The 14,804-nt window shown below is 37.5% G+C and overlaps 1 protein-coding gene across 1 annotated transcript in view; it reads right to left on the bottom strand.

Annotated features, from left to right (window-relative positions):
• LOC109092920 (5-hydroxytryptamine receptor 2C-like) overlaps positions 1-11,340 on the bottom strand; it is a 96,336-nt gene extending 84,996 nt beyond the window's left edge. The window contains exon 1 of the mRNA XM_042727329.1: positions 11,303-11,340. The gene's annotated coding sequence lies outside the window, so the exon portion shown is untranslated. The remainder of the gene's footprint in view (positions 1-11,302) is intronic.
• Between the last annotated feature and the right edge of the window lie 3,464 nt (positions 11,341-14,804).

Below are 14,804 nucleotides of genomic sequence, written 5' to 3'. Positions count from 1 at the left end.
TCACTCAGTTGCTGCAGATTTGTCGGCTGCACATCCATGATGCGAATCTCCCGTTCCACCACATCCCAAAGCTGCTCTGTAGGATTGAGAACTGGTGACTGTGGAGGCCATTTGAGTAAAGTGAACTCATTGTCATGTTCAAGAAACCAGTCTGAGATGATTTAAGCTTTGTGACATGGTGCATTATCCTGCTGGAAGTAGCCATCAGAAGATGGGTACACTGTAGTCATAAAGGGATGAACATGGTAAGCAACAATACTCAGGTAGGCTGTGGCATTTAAAATTTGCTCAATTGGTACTAAGGGGTCCAAAGTGTGCCAAGAAAATATCCCCCACACCATTACACCAACACCAACCTGCAAGAGCTATAGGAACTCTCAAAATGCCCCTCTGGTGCGGAAGCTCCTCAAGCCAGCAAGGTGCCTGTTTCTCCAGGCTCATGATGCCAGAATATGTGTATTTGTGCGTGAGAGGGAGATTTCTCTGTGGGAGCATTGTTTGTTGAACAATATGCTGAAAAACAGGTTTCTTTGAAGCTGTTATACAGCAATCCCAAAGATTCAGAGTCTCCCTGAGACTGTGGTGCAGAGGTCTTCCTTCCTCACTTTGCTCTGTCATCCGTAAGACCCCAGACAAAAAGATCACAAAGCAAAGAGGATTATAAGAATAGAGGGCAGCCTCATGGTTTGGATCAATTGTAAATATGTATGTGTGTGCATTCTGGCCAAGATTTGTGAGGCTTTCTTCACATATTATCATAAACTCTCACTGCATGAAATAAACATTCACAGACAGCCTGTGAGACAAACTATATCCTTTCACAACCTACAGGTCTTCATGGGACACCTTGGATCCAAAAACGGATACAGGTCAGGTCTAAGATTAGTCTGGGTCTTTAAAAAATTTGCTTACTGGCCCCAAGAAGAGATTATATATAATATATATATATATATATATATGTGTGTGTGTGTGTGTGTGTGTGTGTGTGTGTGTGTATATTAAATATGTCAGAATTCCATTATTTGATTAAGGTGTGTAAGAACATGCAATTATTTAAAACAAGTACATTTGAAATAAATCTATAACAGTTTCTTATCCCCCTACTTCTCTGTTCTCTGTCAGTCTGTGGGCCTGTGTGTAAATGAACAAACTCTCCAGGATACTGTTGCGCACTGCAGTGGTAGGAGCTCCACATAAAATGTGCTATGCAATACCCAAGTCATTTGAGAGAATGAATGCAGGGATTTGCTTATTAATATTAACATAAATATACATTTTCTTCTCATTTGAGGTACAACATAAAGCTATTAGCAATTTATCTACTTGGAATTGCTCGCCCAAGCAGAAAAACTATGCACTGTTGCCAGATATTGATTACAGAAAACCATTTGAATGCAGTTAATGCTAATAATCAAAATCAAATTAACATACACTCATACAGTACACATATTGACGTACATAAAATGAGGCTACATTATCTGGCAACATGGCTTAAAAGCATAGCTAATGTAAACAAAAGGATCAGGGAATTAATATAATCTACAAATAAAGTAGGAAGAAGGCCATACTTTCAAGTCTTTACCTGTCATGGTTTTCTTATTTGTCTTTGATTTTGGACCGTCACACCGGTTGAAAATCACTGCTATGCACTGGTACTGTATGCAAAGCTGCAGGCTGTGCAGATGTCACTGCATTTTACATTCAAGTTCAGTTGGGTTTGAAATAACTGTCATCAGGTCAATTCGGACTGGGGTCTAATTTTATCAGGTCTGTCTCGGTTCAGGTTTTCTTAGTCTTTTTCATTTTTTTTTAAATAAATTTTATGCATGTCAGGTTTGAATAAGAAGTGATTCGGGTTGGGTACAAATTTTAGGACATGAGATCTCAAATATACAGTTCACTGAACAGTAATAGTACCCTCAGCCAATACAGGTAAAGTGGCTGACATGAAAAGGGTATCTAAAAAAGCAAACTGATTTAGAGACAAGCCTCATAAAAATCCTATTTAAATGAAAAATCTGTGGAAAATGATCTTAAATAGTTTGAGAAATATGTATTTAACTGAAGCCAAAGTAAAGCATTTCCAAATACTGAAAGTAGCGATAGACGATATGTTTATACTGATTAACTCGATATTAATTGTGCAAGCTCATATCCCCTATTTATCATACAATGAATTTTTTTGTTTGTTTCCAAAATCATCTGTTGTGATCCACGGTAAAAAAAAAAAAAAAAAAAAAAAAAAAAAAACATGCATTGGACCAATGTGAGGATACACTTTTGGGCAAACTATCCCTTTAAATACAGTCTTGAGTAAATCTCAAAAGGAATATCCATTTTTAATCTGTGAATTATAAATGTTGTGATGCCCACATTGGTGTTTTTATTACTTTATTTTTTAATTAATTTAAACAAAATAGGGTAGAGTTTTAATATCAGCTAAACATTAAAAATCGGTTCCTGATCATAGCAATAAAATAATGATCAACTTATTAGTATCAGACAGAATTTTTATATCAGTGCCACTGCATAACATCAATATCCAAAACTGCCACTGAAGTTCTGCAATAGAGCAAGCACTATTCTAAGGACAGTTAGATACATCTGATTACATGTGCAGGTATAGAAAGTTGTAAACAAGTCTTGATAAATGGCCTTTCACAGTGACTGACCCTCTTTATTCCATAACCCCCCCCCCCCCACCTGTCTTGGTACTTAACAGCATAAATTCAGTCTCAGACATATCCTTGTGTCCTGCTCTGAGGCCCTGAACTTTAGACAAGCAAAGACTCCTGCCCTTGACAATATTAATTTGTGTTCTCCACACTGTTTGAATCTCAAAGTCACACCAACCGATGTGAAACCGCACACTGCCTGGCACATTACGGTGAGCAGTGAGTCGTGATGTCACAGAGGGCACACAGCAGGACAGTAACTGAACATGCTGGATCTATTGATGCCATCCCGAAGAGAATGTCAGTTCCCCATGAAGACACAGAGACGAGATGTGGCCGTGTAAAGCCTGCTTATTTATCAAGAAAGAGAAACCTTTAAGGCTGAGAATTAAGCACTGATATCAGAGTATCTGCAGAGTTCTTAAAGTCAAATTTAAAATCTTTTAAGACCCCCACAAATAAAATGAATCAATTTTAAAATTTTTATATTTTAAAACTTAAAGGGATTGTTCACCAAAAAATGAAAATGTAGTCATTGTTTACACACCCTTGTGTTATTCATATTGCATGTGCACTTTTTTTCTTTTTTGGACCACAAAAGGAGATTAAAAAAAAATAAGAAGAAGCCCTATTAGCAATTGAAATTTGTTTATTTCAAGATTGGTTTTAGAAGATTATTGTGCCAAAACTAGTCAAATCTATATACTGAATGTGTTAAATAATTATCTTAGTCTTGTTTCTGTGACAGGACAGCCCAGAGAGAAGCTGCATGAGTTCATCTTGAATTAAATGGCAGATGCAGTTTATTTCATGACCAAAATACAAATAACCAGGAAAAAAAGATTCATGCATTAGGCAGGATTTTTAATTATAAACAAGCCCAAAATACGCTGGGACTCTTATTTTGTTAGATAATTAGATTATAGCCTTTTGAAATGTATTCACATAAGGCCACATAAGGCCATATCCATTTTTTTTTTTTAATTTAAGACCTCTTAAAATGTTATGACTTTTATAACCTTAAATTTGATCAAACTGAAAACAAAAAAATGCAATTTAATTAATACAAATAAAAGAAGCGGCATATGCTGGGTACTGTACTTCGGCATGAAGTAGCAAACTCCAAAAAATAAATAAATATGTGATTTCTCCATTACCACATTGATTATTTCCTTAACAGCCATAAATTATAAAATGATCAGAGTTAGCCATTGAGAATAATTACAAACTCAATCATGGTGAAATTCAATTTACATGAGGAGGGGATCACATTTCCATCCAAATGATAATTAATCTACATGAAACCCAAACCTTGAACCACAGCTATAAACTGCAAATTATCTGGATTAAGTCCAATTAAATCTACTCAGTTACTGAATGGAAAGTATGTGTGAACCTTTTTTTTTTTAAAACAGTTGGTGTGCAGTTCACTCCATGATTTCATGTTGCTTCATAAATTGTGTTTATTTTTAGTGTTGATGTTTTCTGCTTAGTTCAGCATTGTTCTGGGACCCTTTGGGGTGCAGCACGATGTAACAATATTTATGAAACCCCAGTGATTAAAAACCACTTTATTTAATGTTTGGGTACGGATTTCACTGGCACATGGGTATTAAGCATTTTTCTGCTTCGTAACTAAATTCGTACCACTCCTCCACAGGTGCAGCTGTAGCACAGAGGCTTCGCCGTGTGTGTAACCGTGTGTGTAATTTGTGAGGGGGAAGGAAAAGAACATGTCTGTCGTGACAATGCGTTGTGAGGGGGAAGGAAAAGAACACAGCATGTTTTAGACAACAGAAAGCTATAAGCATGCTGAAAAAAGCCATATTAAACCAGCCTAAACTGGTCTCCCTCTCTCGACTCAAACTGGACTGTTTTTTGTTTTTTTTAAGAACTGTGATGGATGGGTACCGATGTGCTATATGATGACATATATGTGCACACAAATATTAATTTATTCATTTTACATTATACCTATTGCATGCTTTAAATCTTCTCAGCTAATTTCAAAGATCCAAAAAATCCTATCAGCATCTGGTCTATTGAAGATATGTGCTTTCTCTTTGTCAGGATCAATTCAGCACTGCCACACAAATCAATCAGATTCTAATGTGTGTGTGTGTGTGTGTGTGTGCGTGTGTGTGTGTGTGTGTGTGTGTGTGTGTGTGTGTGTGTGTGTGTGTGTGTGTGTGTGTGTGACACCTCCTGTGAGTACCGCTGGCAGGCTGCATTACGGTCCAGCTCATATATACGTTCCAGGTGACAGCCGACAATTTATACAAAACTCACAGCGTTCAGAATTTAAGCCTCACACATTTCACACAAAGCCACATGCGAAGCTCTGTGTGTTTTTCCACAGCCTGAACTTCAACCCTCACAGTCAGAGACAGACAGAATGCATATGAGGAATTGCTGATGACACCAGCTGAAGTATTTCCAGTAAGTATTATGGAAACAGAATGGCCAGATTTAAAATTAGAACATGATGAAAATAGAACATTAGAACAAAGCAAAAAAAACCGTAGTTGAGGCTACTGTTTATTTTAACATGTCATGTACATTTTGAAATTAAATGTAAAAGAGACATCAAGCAAAAAGGCCATCTGTAGCACTTCTAAACATACTGCTGAGCTACAAAGACTACCAATTATCACTCAAAGTTTACAAATACAAAATAGCCATGTGTCTGTAATCAAGTCTTACTCATTCTTATAATAAACAACTGATACTAGACTTTGTCTGTAATCACCAAAAAGCCTGTCAGTAACAAGAACAAAATGTGCAAACAACTCCTCCTTTTTTACTCATGTGGTTAAACTAGTTAGTTTTAATACAGCAGAGGCCTGTAATTCAAACTCATTTGCAATGCAGTAAACAACAGTGTTTCTGTAGCACAACTGGAAAGTGTATCTCTAGCAGTGCTAAGCTATTCAATGTATAGCTGAGGGCTTCAGCTTTTTTCAGATCCCTTGGTGGATACCATTGGGTAAAACTGAGTTTCTAAGCATTATAAACTGTTGGTTAAAATAATACAACTATTATACATTTTATGTGGGTTTCTTAAATTTAGCTTTAGTTGTATTTGGTTGTAGTGAACTTAAAGCTGTAGTTTTACCCAAAATTGTTTAATAAAAAAATTAAAACCCGAAAGTGCAGTAACACTGCAAAACAAAATGCTATTTAATTTAGGACTTTCACATACTGACATTAGAAATGTGTTTTCACTGATCTCTGTAATAGATGTTATCGCATGCTGCATACAGATGCAGTGTGGGGGATATATATATTTCAGCACTGGTATAATCTTGCTAATACACCAACGCGACTAAGAGGTTCTAAAGGATTGCTAGTAGCTGGAAAAACAGGTTCTGCAACAAGACTATCCCATGTTGTTGTGTCTTCAAGGGAAAGGGTCACCTCTCCTGCATGTATTGTGTTTTGACCCACTACTTTGTCTGAATTACTTTCTTGTAAATTTTCTGTACTAAAAATAAATCTCATCATGTTGTTGAGTGTATTCCACATACACATTGTTTATTTCTTTGAGTGCTTATCTTATTCTGTACACACAGTTTGCTTATCTTACTAGTGTGGCCACTGCATGATCTATTTCCTGAAAATTCAGGTCGTGACAACCTAATTTTTATTATTTATGTTATTAAATTCTCGCACAAACTAAGAACTAAAGTGAGCAAATAGTGGCAGTGGTGGCCACTCTAATCGTGGACACTGACAGCGTGTCCTCCTGTTCTCCAGGTGCAGTGCAAGCAAATCGCAGCACCAGAGGCACACGTCTGCTTATTTTGCATATTTTCATACCAGTCTGTCTTTCTATAAATTACTTGCTACCAACCTCCCTATAGTCTAGAGAAAACCCATTTATATATGTCATATTAGAGTCAAAATGTGTTAGAATATGGGGTTTCATGTCAAGGATGGCCAGATATTATGGTTCCTTCTGAAAATATAGAGGCAACTATATATTTTCACATAGGCCTATACATAGGCCCGGTCTGTATTTCATAAACTTTTTTTCTGTACTCTGAAACTTTCTTTCTCCTGTGGAACAACATTTTGTATTTGAGAAATGTCTCAGGGTCTTTTATCCATACAAAGGAAGCAAATGGTAACTAAAACGGTTTTGTTATCAACATTCTTCAAAATATCTTTGTTTGTGTTCTGCAGAAGAAAATTGTCATACTGGTCTGGAAACGACATATAAAGGAGTAAATCGTGATATAAGTTAAGCGTCTATGTCATTTCTAAAATTATGTAACTGCCTTTTATACTGTCATTTTACAAAGCCAAAGCAAATTATTAAAACATAAGCAAATATTTGCTTTGTTTTTAAGTTGGCAGCATAACTTTTTCTGTCGACTATTAGGCATCATATCAGATAAATCTGAAGAGAGACATTTTCAAATGAATACGTAATGTATTATGATGCCTCTCTCAGTAAATATTGCCACAAATCAGTTTTGCAGATAATACAGTTTTACATACATTTAACCCCATGTTTTTAGAGATAATAACTAGAGCTGCCAATAGAATAAATAATATATTAATAATAATATTAAATATAAAAACTATATATTTTTAAATATTAAATATAATATGTTTTTAAAGCAGCAGAATGAAGCCATAATATCAAATACTTGATACATGAGTTAAAAATGTATTTTACGCTTAAACATATACAAAAACTCATCATCACATCAGATTTATAACCCTAAAAATGTATGTAGTATTTTTTTTTTCTGCTGACCTCCTAACACCACATGGGCATTCTGAGACAGTTTTAAAAAAGAAAAACATCCAAACATTTCTAGACAACCTTCTAGTTCCATTTATCCTTTTGCTAATAACTGACTGCCTGTATAAGCTATAGTATATCAGGCCAATACTGTATTCTGCTCTCCTTGTGAAGTTTTGATCTGAACTGGCTGACACCACTTGCACAGTTAAATGGTGTAACAACTGCAAACAGGCTGCTGGAATGAACATGGGTACTCCATAGATTTGTCCCCACTCCAAAGAACACCTCACCTGCCAAGTCCATGTGAAAGCAAAGAGAAAGGTGCAGTGACAGTGCCAAAACATCATACACTTATGAATACTGAACAACTCGAAGAGAAACTGGCACCAGATTTTCTCACACTGATCAGCTTCACGAAAGTCAAAGAGTCCAACAGTAGCCAACTCATGAAGTGTCATCCTTAGAACTGAACGAAAAATAACATCTACTAAACAACATCTCCTCCTGAGAACAAAGTTGTTAGCTTCCTCAGTTTTTATATTATATTAAAGATATATTAAGGCCTATTAATATTATCATAACTCACGCCTCTTGTCTCCACCTCAAACCTTTAGAAATACACCACGTTTTAAATATTTGGGGTCAGTTAGCATTTTGGATTGTTTTTAAGTTAAGATGTGTTATGGCCTACCAAGCCTGCATTTATTTTGATGAAAAATACAGAAAAATCTAATTCAGAAATCAGCTATATATATATGCTGATTTGTGCTACCAAGAATGATAGTATATATTATTATACAGTTGAAAACAGTTCCCCTGATAAGCTATTTTTTTTTAGAAACTTTTTTCAAGATTCTTTGATATATATAAAAAAAAACGGCATTTAACAAATAAAAAAAGTTAAAGCAAAAATAATCTTTACGTCACTTTTGATGATTTACTGTGTCCCCCCCCCCCCCCTTGCGAAATATAATATATTATTTATACCCAAACAAGTGCCCACTGACCCCAAATATTTAACAGTAACTGTTACTTAATCACAAGTGTGGCAAATGTGCCTCTCTTATACAAATAACCCCCTTTATTCATCCCAACACAGATGCCGCCCAGGATGAAAAGTGGTATATGGTGGCTATCTCTTGTATTTCCACACCTAAAAAGAGACAGACTCCGGGGAAAGGGCCAGAGAAACTCCCCATTGTCTGTGGCCCTGAGACTGGGGATGTCTTTAATCCCCAGGGTGGAACACTGTGCAGGTGGGTTGTTTCTGCAGCTTGTCCTCCATGGCTGTGATCCGAGGACATGGGCACCAAGAGTACACACAAGACAAGATCAGATGAGATGGGGGAATGCGAAAGACTGACAGAGAGGAAAAGTGAGAAAAAGGCAGACAGGCAGAAAGGGAATTTTCCCCTGTGAACGCACACAGCGGGCTTTCCCTGCACTGCGTGCATGTATTTATCCATGTGTGTTCGATGCCTGTTTTGGACAGCTTTCGTTTTGCATAAAGCAATTAAAGAATCAGAAAAATGATTAAGAGGGAGGATCTTCTAAAGCGCATGGTGTTTTGTCAAACTAACAAATTAATTTAAACTGGAGCAGGTCAGGTCAACGGCTTAGATTATTGACGTTCTTATTCCCACCATCTTTGTGTTGCTGGTTGTTAGTAAAAACACATATCCCACAGATGTTGCCAACAAATGCAACAGAATCCAACTAAAGTAACAAAAAATGCAACCACAATCCCAACCTGAATCTACAAACTACTGTTTTTCATTCATGCTGGTGAGCCATTCATTCCCACTGGGTACAATCTGATCTGACAGAACACTGACTAAACACGGTCCAGGGCCACACCGACAAAGCCCTAATGCCTTCACCAGGCAGCCAATTCATATTTATGAGAGTAACCCCCACAGAGAATCAGAACATTATACACAAAACCAAAGCCCAGAACACACTCCAGCACAGCCTCACATCATCAATTTCTCTCCAGGGTGTTGACTCAGATCAGTTGTCCACTTCAATACATAACCTAATGAGATTAAAAAGAAAATTATAAAAAGTCTAAGATCAGCTAAGATGTATTATAAATGATCTAGAATCACTATTACCAAGAATGAGCAAAATAAAACCACACCCATGGAAACACATTATTCACACACATCACCTATAGATCATTTCTAAGCACGCATATACTGTAATGGCAAACAGACGATGTAAACAAATAAGATCCTTGTTCCCCTTTTGTTCTAAAAGTAAAAGAAAGAAAGCCACAGCAGCACTTCCAATGGCTTTCCAAAGCAGAAAAAATAGAGAGAGATAGATTAAGGTAGTCAGAAGACTACCTTAATCTAGAAAGACTATTGGAGTATGTTTTACAATAAAATACAATTTCACTCTATCCACTGTGCTTTTTTGTAAATTAATGTCAATGTAATATTGTTACAAAAAAAAAAAAAATTCAAAATATAAAAAGCACTGAAATCGCAGAAAAAAGTGATCACAGTCTGTGAAAGGGATATATTGATTAAATTGGTTACATATACCCCCATAGCACTTTAATTTAAATCGCCACATTACAGCATTACATAATTCAATGTGTTAAAAACAATATCAAAAAACAATACTCTTTTCCATAAAAAAATAGGATAACGATCGCCAAATTTGCCCACGATTATGCTAGATCCAGCACGAATACAAACACACTTTACCGTTCTCAAAAGGCAGACTTAATGCAACTTTTGAACGACGCGTCTAAATGTTGCACAATTACGGATGCAACATCCGATGTTGGATGATGTCAGTCGTATTGCGTCATTTCATCTTATTATAGCGACCACTTTTCTAACGTGTTCGCTTCCTCACTCTTTCTCTCGGGGCGCTCCAAATCCAATTTACGCGTTCCTCAAGAAGCGGGAAGCAAGCTGAAAGAAATCTGGACACAGCGCGTCGCACAATGTCACCACACGAAGCCAGCAGTCATAAATTCACAGTTAGGCTCAGGGTGGTCCCACTTATTAAACTGACATAATCAATTAATCATCAATTTTAATTAGCTCGAGGCAAATATACGTCCGGCAACAACAAAGAACGTGACCCGTGCAAATAAATCTGTCTCTGCATATCACTGAATCTGTCATATAAAACTGGATTTGCTTAGAGCAAAGACGCCGCATCTAAATGCCAATGGAAGTGGATTCATTTGACACTCTTTGACATTATTGACAGTGAACTACGAATAATTGGAGAAGTACAGTACTTGCGTTAAGGTCATGACTATATTTCATGCAAATGTTTGACTTAATGTGTTTAGATTATTTCACTTGATTTATAAGATGCGTAATGGACGTGGAGCGATGCGCAAAAGAAAAAGCTAAAGTTTCTGTTACACATCACAGCGCATTTCAATACAATCTGTGAGATTCATCTCCAACTACACTAATAGCAAATCACCATCAGTGCTGTCATTATAATAAGATTTCATAGCATTTACAACGCATTGTCTTGACCGCGAACAGGATCATTGCCAAACAAAGAGAAGCCAAATAGAGTAATAACTTGAAATGGGCTTGAATCTAAATTTTAAACGTTTAGGAACTCATTCACTTTTTCCAGCTCACACTCGTTTTCCAGAGATAAGTAACTGTGATCATTTAAAATCTTAAAGACTTTTATATACTTTTTACAGATGAGCTTAAAGAGAGAGAAATACAGCTGTTAAAAAAAAAAGATTTAATGCTTCGCAATGAGAAGAAATTGATATACCCATTTAAAACGAATCAGATAAATTAGACATAGCTACAAGTGTGCATTTTCTGGCGTAAAAAAAAGCAGAAAAGAAATATATGTTATTTATGATTAAACTCACCCATTAAGAAATCGTCTGTCTCCTCCCTCGGACCTGTCGGCATTCTCCGCGCGTTTTCCCTCCCTGTTTAGTCTTCCTTCACTTTCATTGATGACGAATTCCTCAAGAACGCAAGCCTGTGGCAGGAAGAGAATCGTGCTCATTCACACTGAAGCGCGGGAGAGAGAGAGAGAGAGAGAGAGAGAGAGAGAGAGATCGAGAGAGAGAGCATGCCTGCAACCAGCCGCATACCAAACAACGCGCGAGGGAACCACGGCTGTCTACTAATGCAGCTGCGCTCTGGCGCGCGGCCACGGGGAGCAAGGGTGTGGCCAGCCAGCGTTTATATGTAACGCATCTCTCAAGACTCGACGCTCCGCTTTAATTACTTTGAATGTGCAATTAGTGGACGACTAAGCACTTTTCTCACCATCCAGAAAACTGAAAGTCACAGAGATCGTTTCATAATAAGTCGTCTTACGAAACGAGTCTGCCATTCGGGGGGAAATGCGGTGCCAAAAGTGAGTTAATATATCAGTAGTTTGATTGTCCAGTTTTTTGTAAATGTGACTTTTTCAGGATATTAGGCGTATTTAAGTAATATTATATATAACAACAATTTAACATAAATAACAAGTTGGGCCATAGAGATGCTAGACTCTATTAATTATGTCTTTCATTACAACCCCCCCACTAAACATCTCTGATTAATGCTGTCAGCACCATTAATTATCTGTAATTATGTGATCTCTCATCAATTTGCCAAAACTAGATGGCTGCAGTGAGGTATCTGTGGTTATATCACTTTGTATCAACACTCGCCAGTCCTTTAACTTTCAAAAACAGTATTTTTCTTCCCTCTAATCAGTGGCAGACTCACTCATAAGTGGCACAGGCTGGCGCTGTTCTGTACACTACTATAAAGCTGCTCACAGATGCTCACTTCATTTCTTCATGTCTCATCAGGAATACTAAATCAACAAAATCAGCCACCTTAACAAATTTACATCTACTGGTAAACAGATGGTATTTGTTTATTAAAAAAAAACTGTCCATCAAGAAAGATTTAAAACTGCATCCTCTACTGTAATATTATTTTTTACAAAAGTTTAAGTGATAGTTCACCCCCATAAAAAATAAATATATAAATAAATAAATAAAAATTTGTCGTCCTTTACCCACCCTCATGTTGTTCCAAACCTTTATGACTTTCTTTTTTCTGAACACAGCAGAAGCTATTCTGAAGAATGTTGGTAACCAAACAGTTGCTGGTAGCCACTGACTTTCAAAGTATTGGGGAAATCCTATGTCAATGGCTACCAGCAACTCTGTTTGGTTAACAGAAGAAAGAAAACGCGCCATTTGGGTGAACTATTTTCCTCAATTTTCCTCCCAAACTCCCATGACTAATTTATGGACCTTCTGTTATTCACAATAATGACTTTCATTACAGTAATACAATATTTGGGGGGTGCTAAAAAAAAGTGCAAGAATATCAACAAAAATTCTTGTGACAAATGCAGTCAGGCCTCTTGTCTGCTCTCTTATGGGGTATGATTAATCGTACCTAACAAAACCCCTTTTCAAACAGCCAGTTATGAAGGACTGCATGGTGCTGTGTGGAGCAGAATACGATTAGATGAGATGTGCAGTTGCGCATTTTGGCACCAGCCCAGTGCTGAGTGCTATGTGTTAAATTATACAGACCCCAGCACGACTCCTTCGAATGGCTTCGTCGTGCCTCTGACATATCATTGTGACAACAGCGGGGACCTGAGCTTCACCCTAAAGCCAGGATAGGACAGATCGACTGAATGCACAGTGGCCAAATGGAGCTCCACAAGGGCTGGAGGGCAAGAACAGGGCAATAAAATAGCTGGTTTATGATATGAATGAAAATTATGGATTTGAAAGGTAATTCAGATCCAACTCAAATGTCTCAAGTATAATCATAAAAGCCAACACTCATTACCGGGTCTACTGGGGTTAGAGATGACTGAAATAGACCATATAATGGTCCAGGAAGTTTTAAGAGGGGGGAGAAACTCTACCTTAGAAGAGCATAAAAGCTCTACTCCTACCTTTAGAAGTCCTGCCCTCCATCAGCGCCTCCTCTGTGCTTTAGTGTCTGTCTAAGTGGCCTTTATGTGAGGTGATGAGCACAGATCTCTAGAGGAAAAGAATTCTCCTCTTCTCTCTCACCCAGGCCGCTTGTAAGTCTAATGGGCCTCACAGGAACATCTCCCACACCACACCACACACACGCACATAAAAAGCGTAATCAAAATGGCTGAAAAGTAATCTGGCCGCCCTCTTCAACTTTGCCAGCAGACAGGATCATTAGACTACTCAAAATTGACGAGGGATATTTGAGGCACATTTCCCCCACTTTCAGGAAAAGTACATTTGGAGAATGTCAGATGATGACTCCTGCCTTCCCACACCCCCACATATGCCCCGCCGATTCCCTGCTGCATGCACACCTATCATTAAGGGCTTTGTAGAAGAAAAAGTAGAAGACAAACAAGGAAAGCGATCGTAACCTTCTTTTCCCTGGGTTCCCAATCTTCCTGTCATATATATGCCACTATATAGAGCTTTTCTAAGCTGCCTTCTTTATAAAAAAAAAAAAAAAAGGGAAAAAAAAGAAACATGTTAAGCCCTCTGTGGGAAAATGTGTGGGTGAAACAAAAATTCACACAATATGGCACCGCATTACTCACCCTGAGGAAATGTAAAGATGCCTAGGAATGTAGAAGATGAGGAATAATGGCTTGTAATAAACATGGAGGTCAGAAAAGCCACTGAAAAGCTACCTTATGCTGTGATTATGGCTTTGCTCCCTATGCAGTTGAGGCTGGCCTGAGGCTTTTATTCTAAAGCTCACCCAAAGCAGTGCCAAAATATTGAAAAAAGCCAATGTGGGAGTTTTCAAAAGATAAAAATTCTATCATTGATTACTTGCCTTCATGTAATTTCATAACTTATAACCGTATATTTCATTAAAGGGAAAGTTCACCCAAAAACTTACCCAAAACTACCCCATGAATTACTCTCCCTCAGTGTATATAGGTGTATGACTTTCTTCTTTCAGACAAATCCAATCGGAGTGTTGGATGTTGTAAAAATTGTCTTTGATCTTCCAAGCTGTTTAATGGCAGTCATTCCCCAATCCATCATTAAAAAAGTGCCTCACACAGCTCTGGGGGGTTAACAAAGGCCACCTGAAGTGAATCAATGCATACCTGAAGTGAATCAATGCATTTCCTGTAGCAAACCGATGCATTTTTGTAAGAAAAATATCCATATTCAAAACATAATAATTACTTCAATCTAGCTTGCGGAAACAGTCGTACATGGAAGCAGTTCTGGGAGGATGATGTAGGACGTTGGCTTTGCGCATGCGCCGCTCAGAAGTGACGAACGCAGAAGCACACCGGAGAGATTAAAACAAGACAACGGTCACTAATTAGAAGTACAAAATGAGGATTTGTAAAGAAGAATGTTGGAGGGTTTCGATATA

Source organism: Cyprinus carpio, chromosome B7 (genome assembly GCF_018340385.1).
Source record: "Cyprinus carpio isolate SPL01 chromosome B7, ASM1834038v1, whole genome shotgun sequence".
In the NCBI taxonomy this organism is placed as follows: domain Eukaryota; kingdom Metazoa; phylum Chordata; class Actinopteri; order Cypriniformes; family Cyprinidae; genus Cyprinus; species Cyprinus carpio.
The sequence above is the reverse complement of the archived record's forward strand: the minus strand, read 5'-3'. Positions and strand labels throughout refer to the sequence as shown.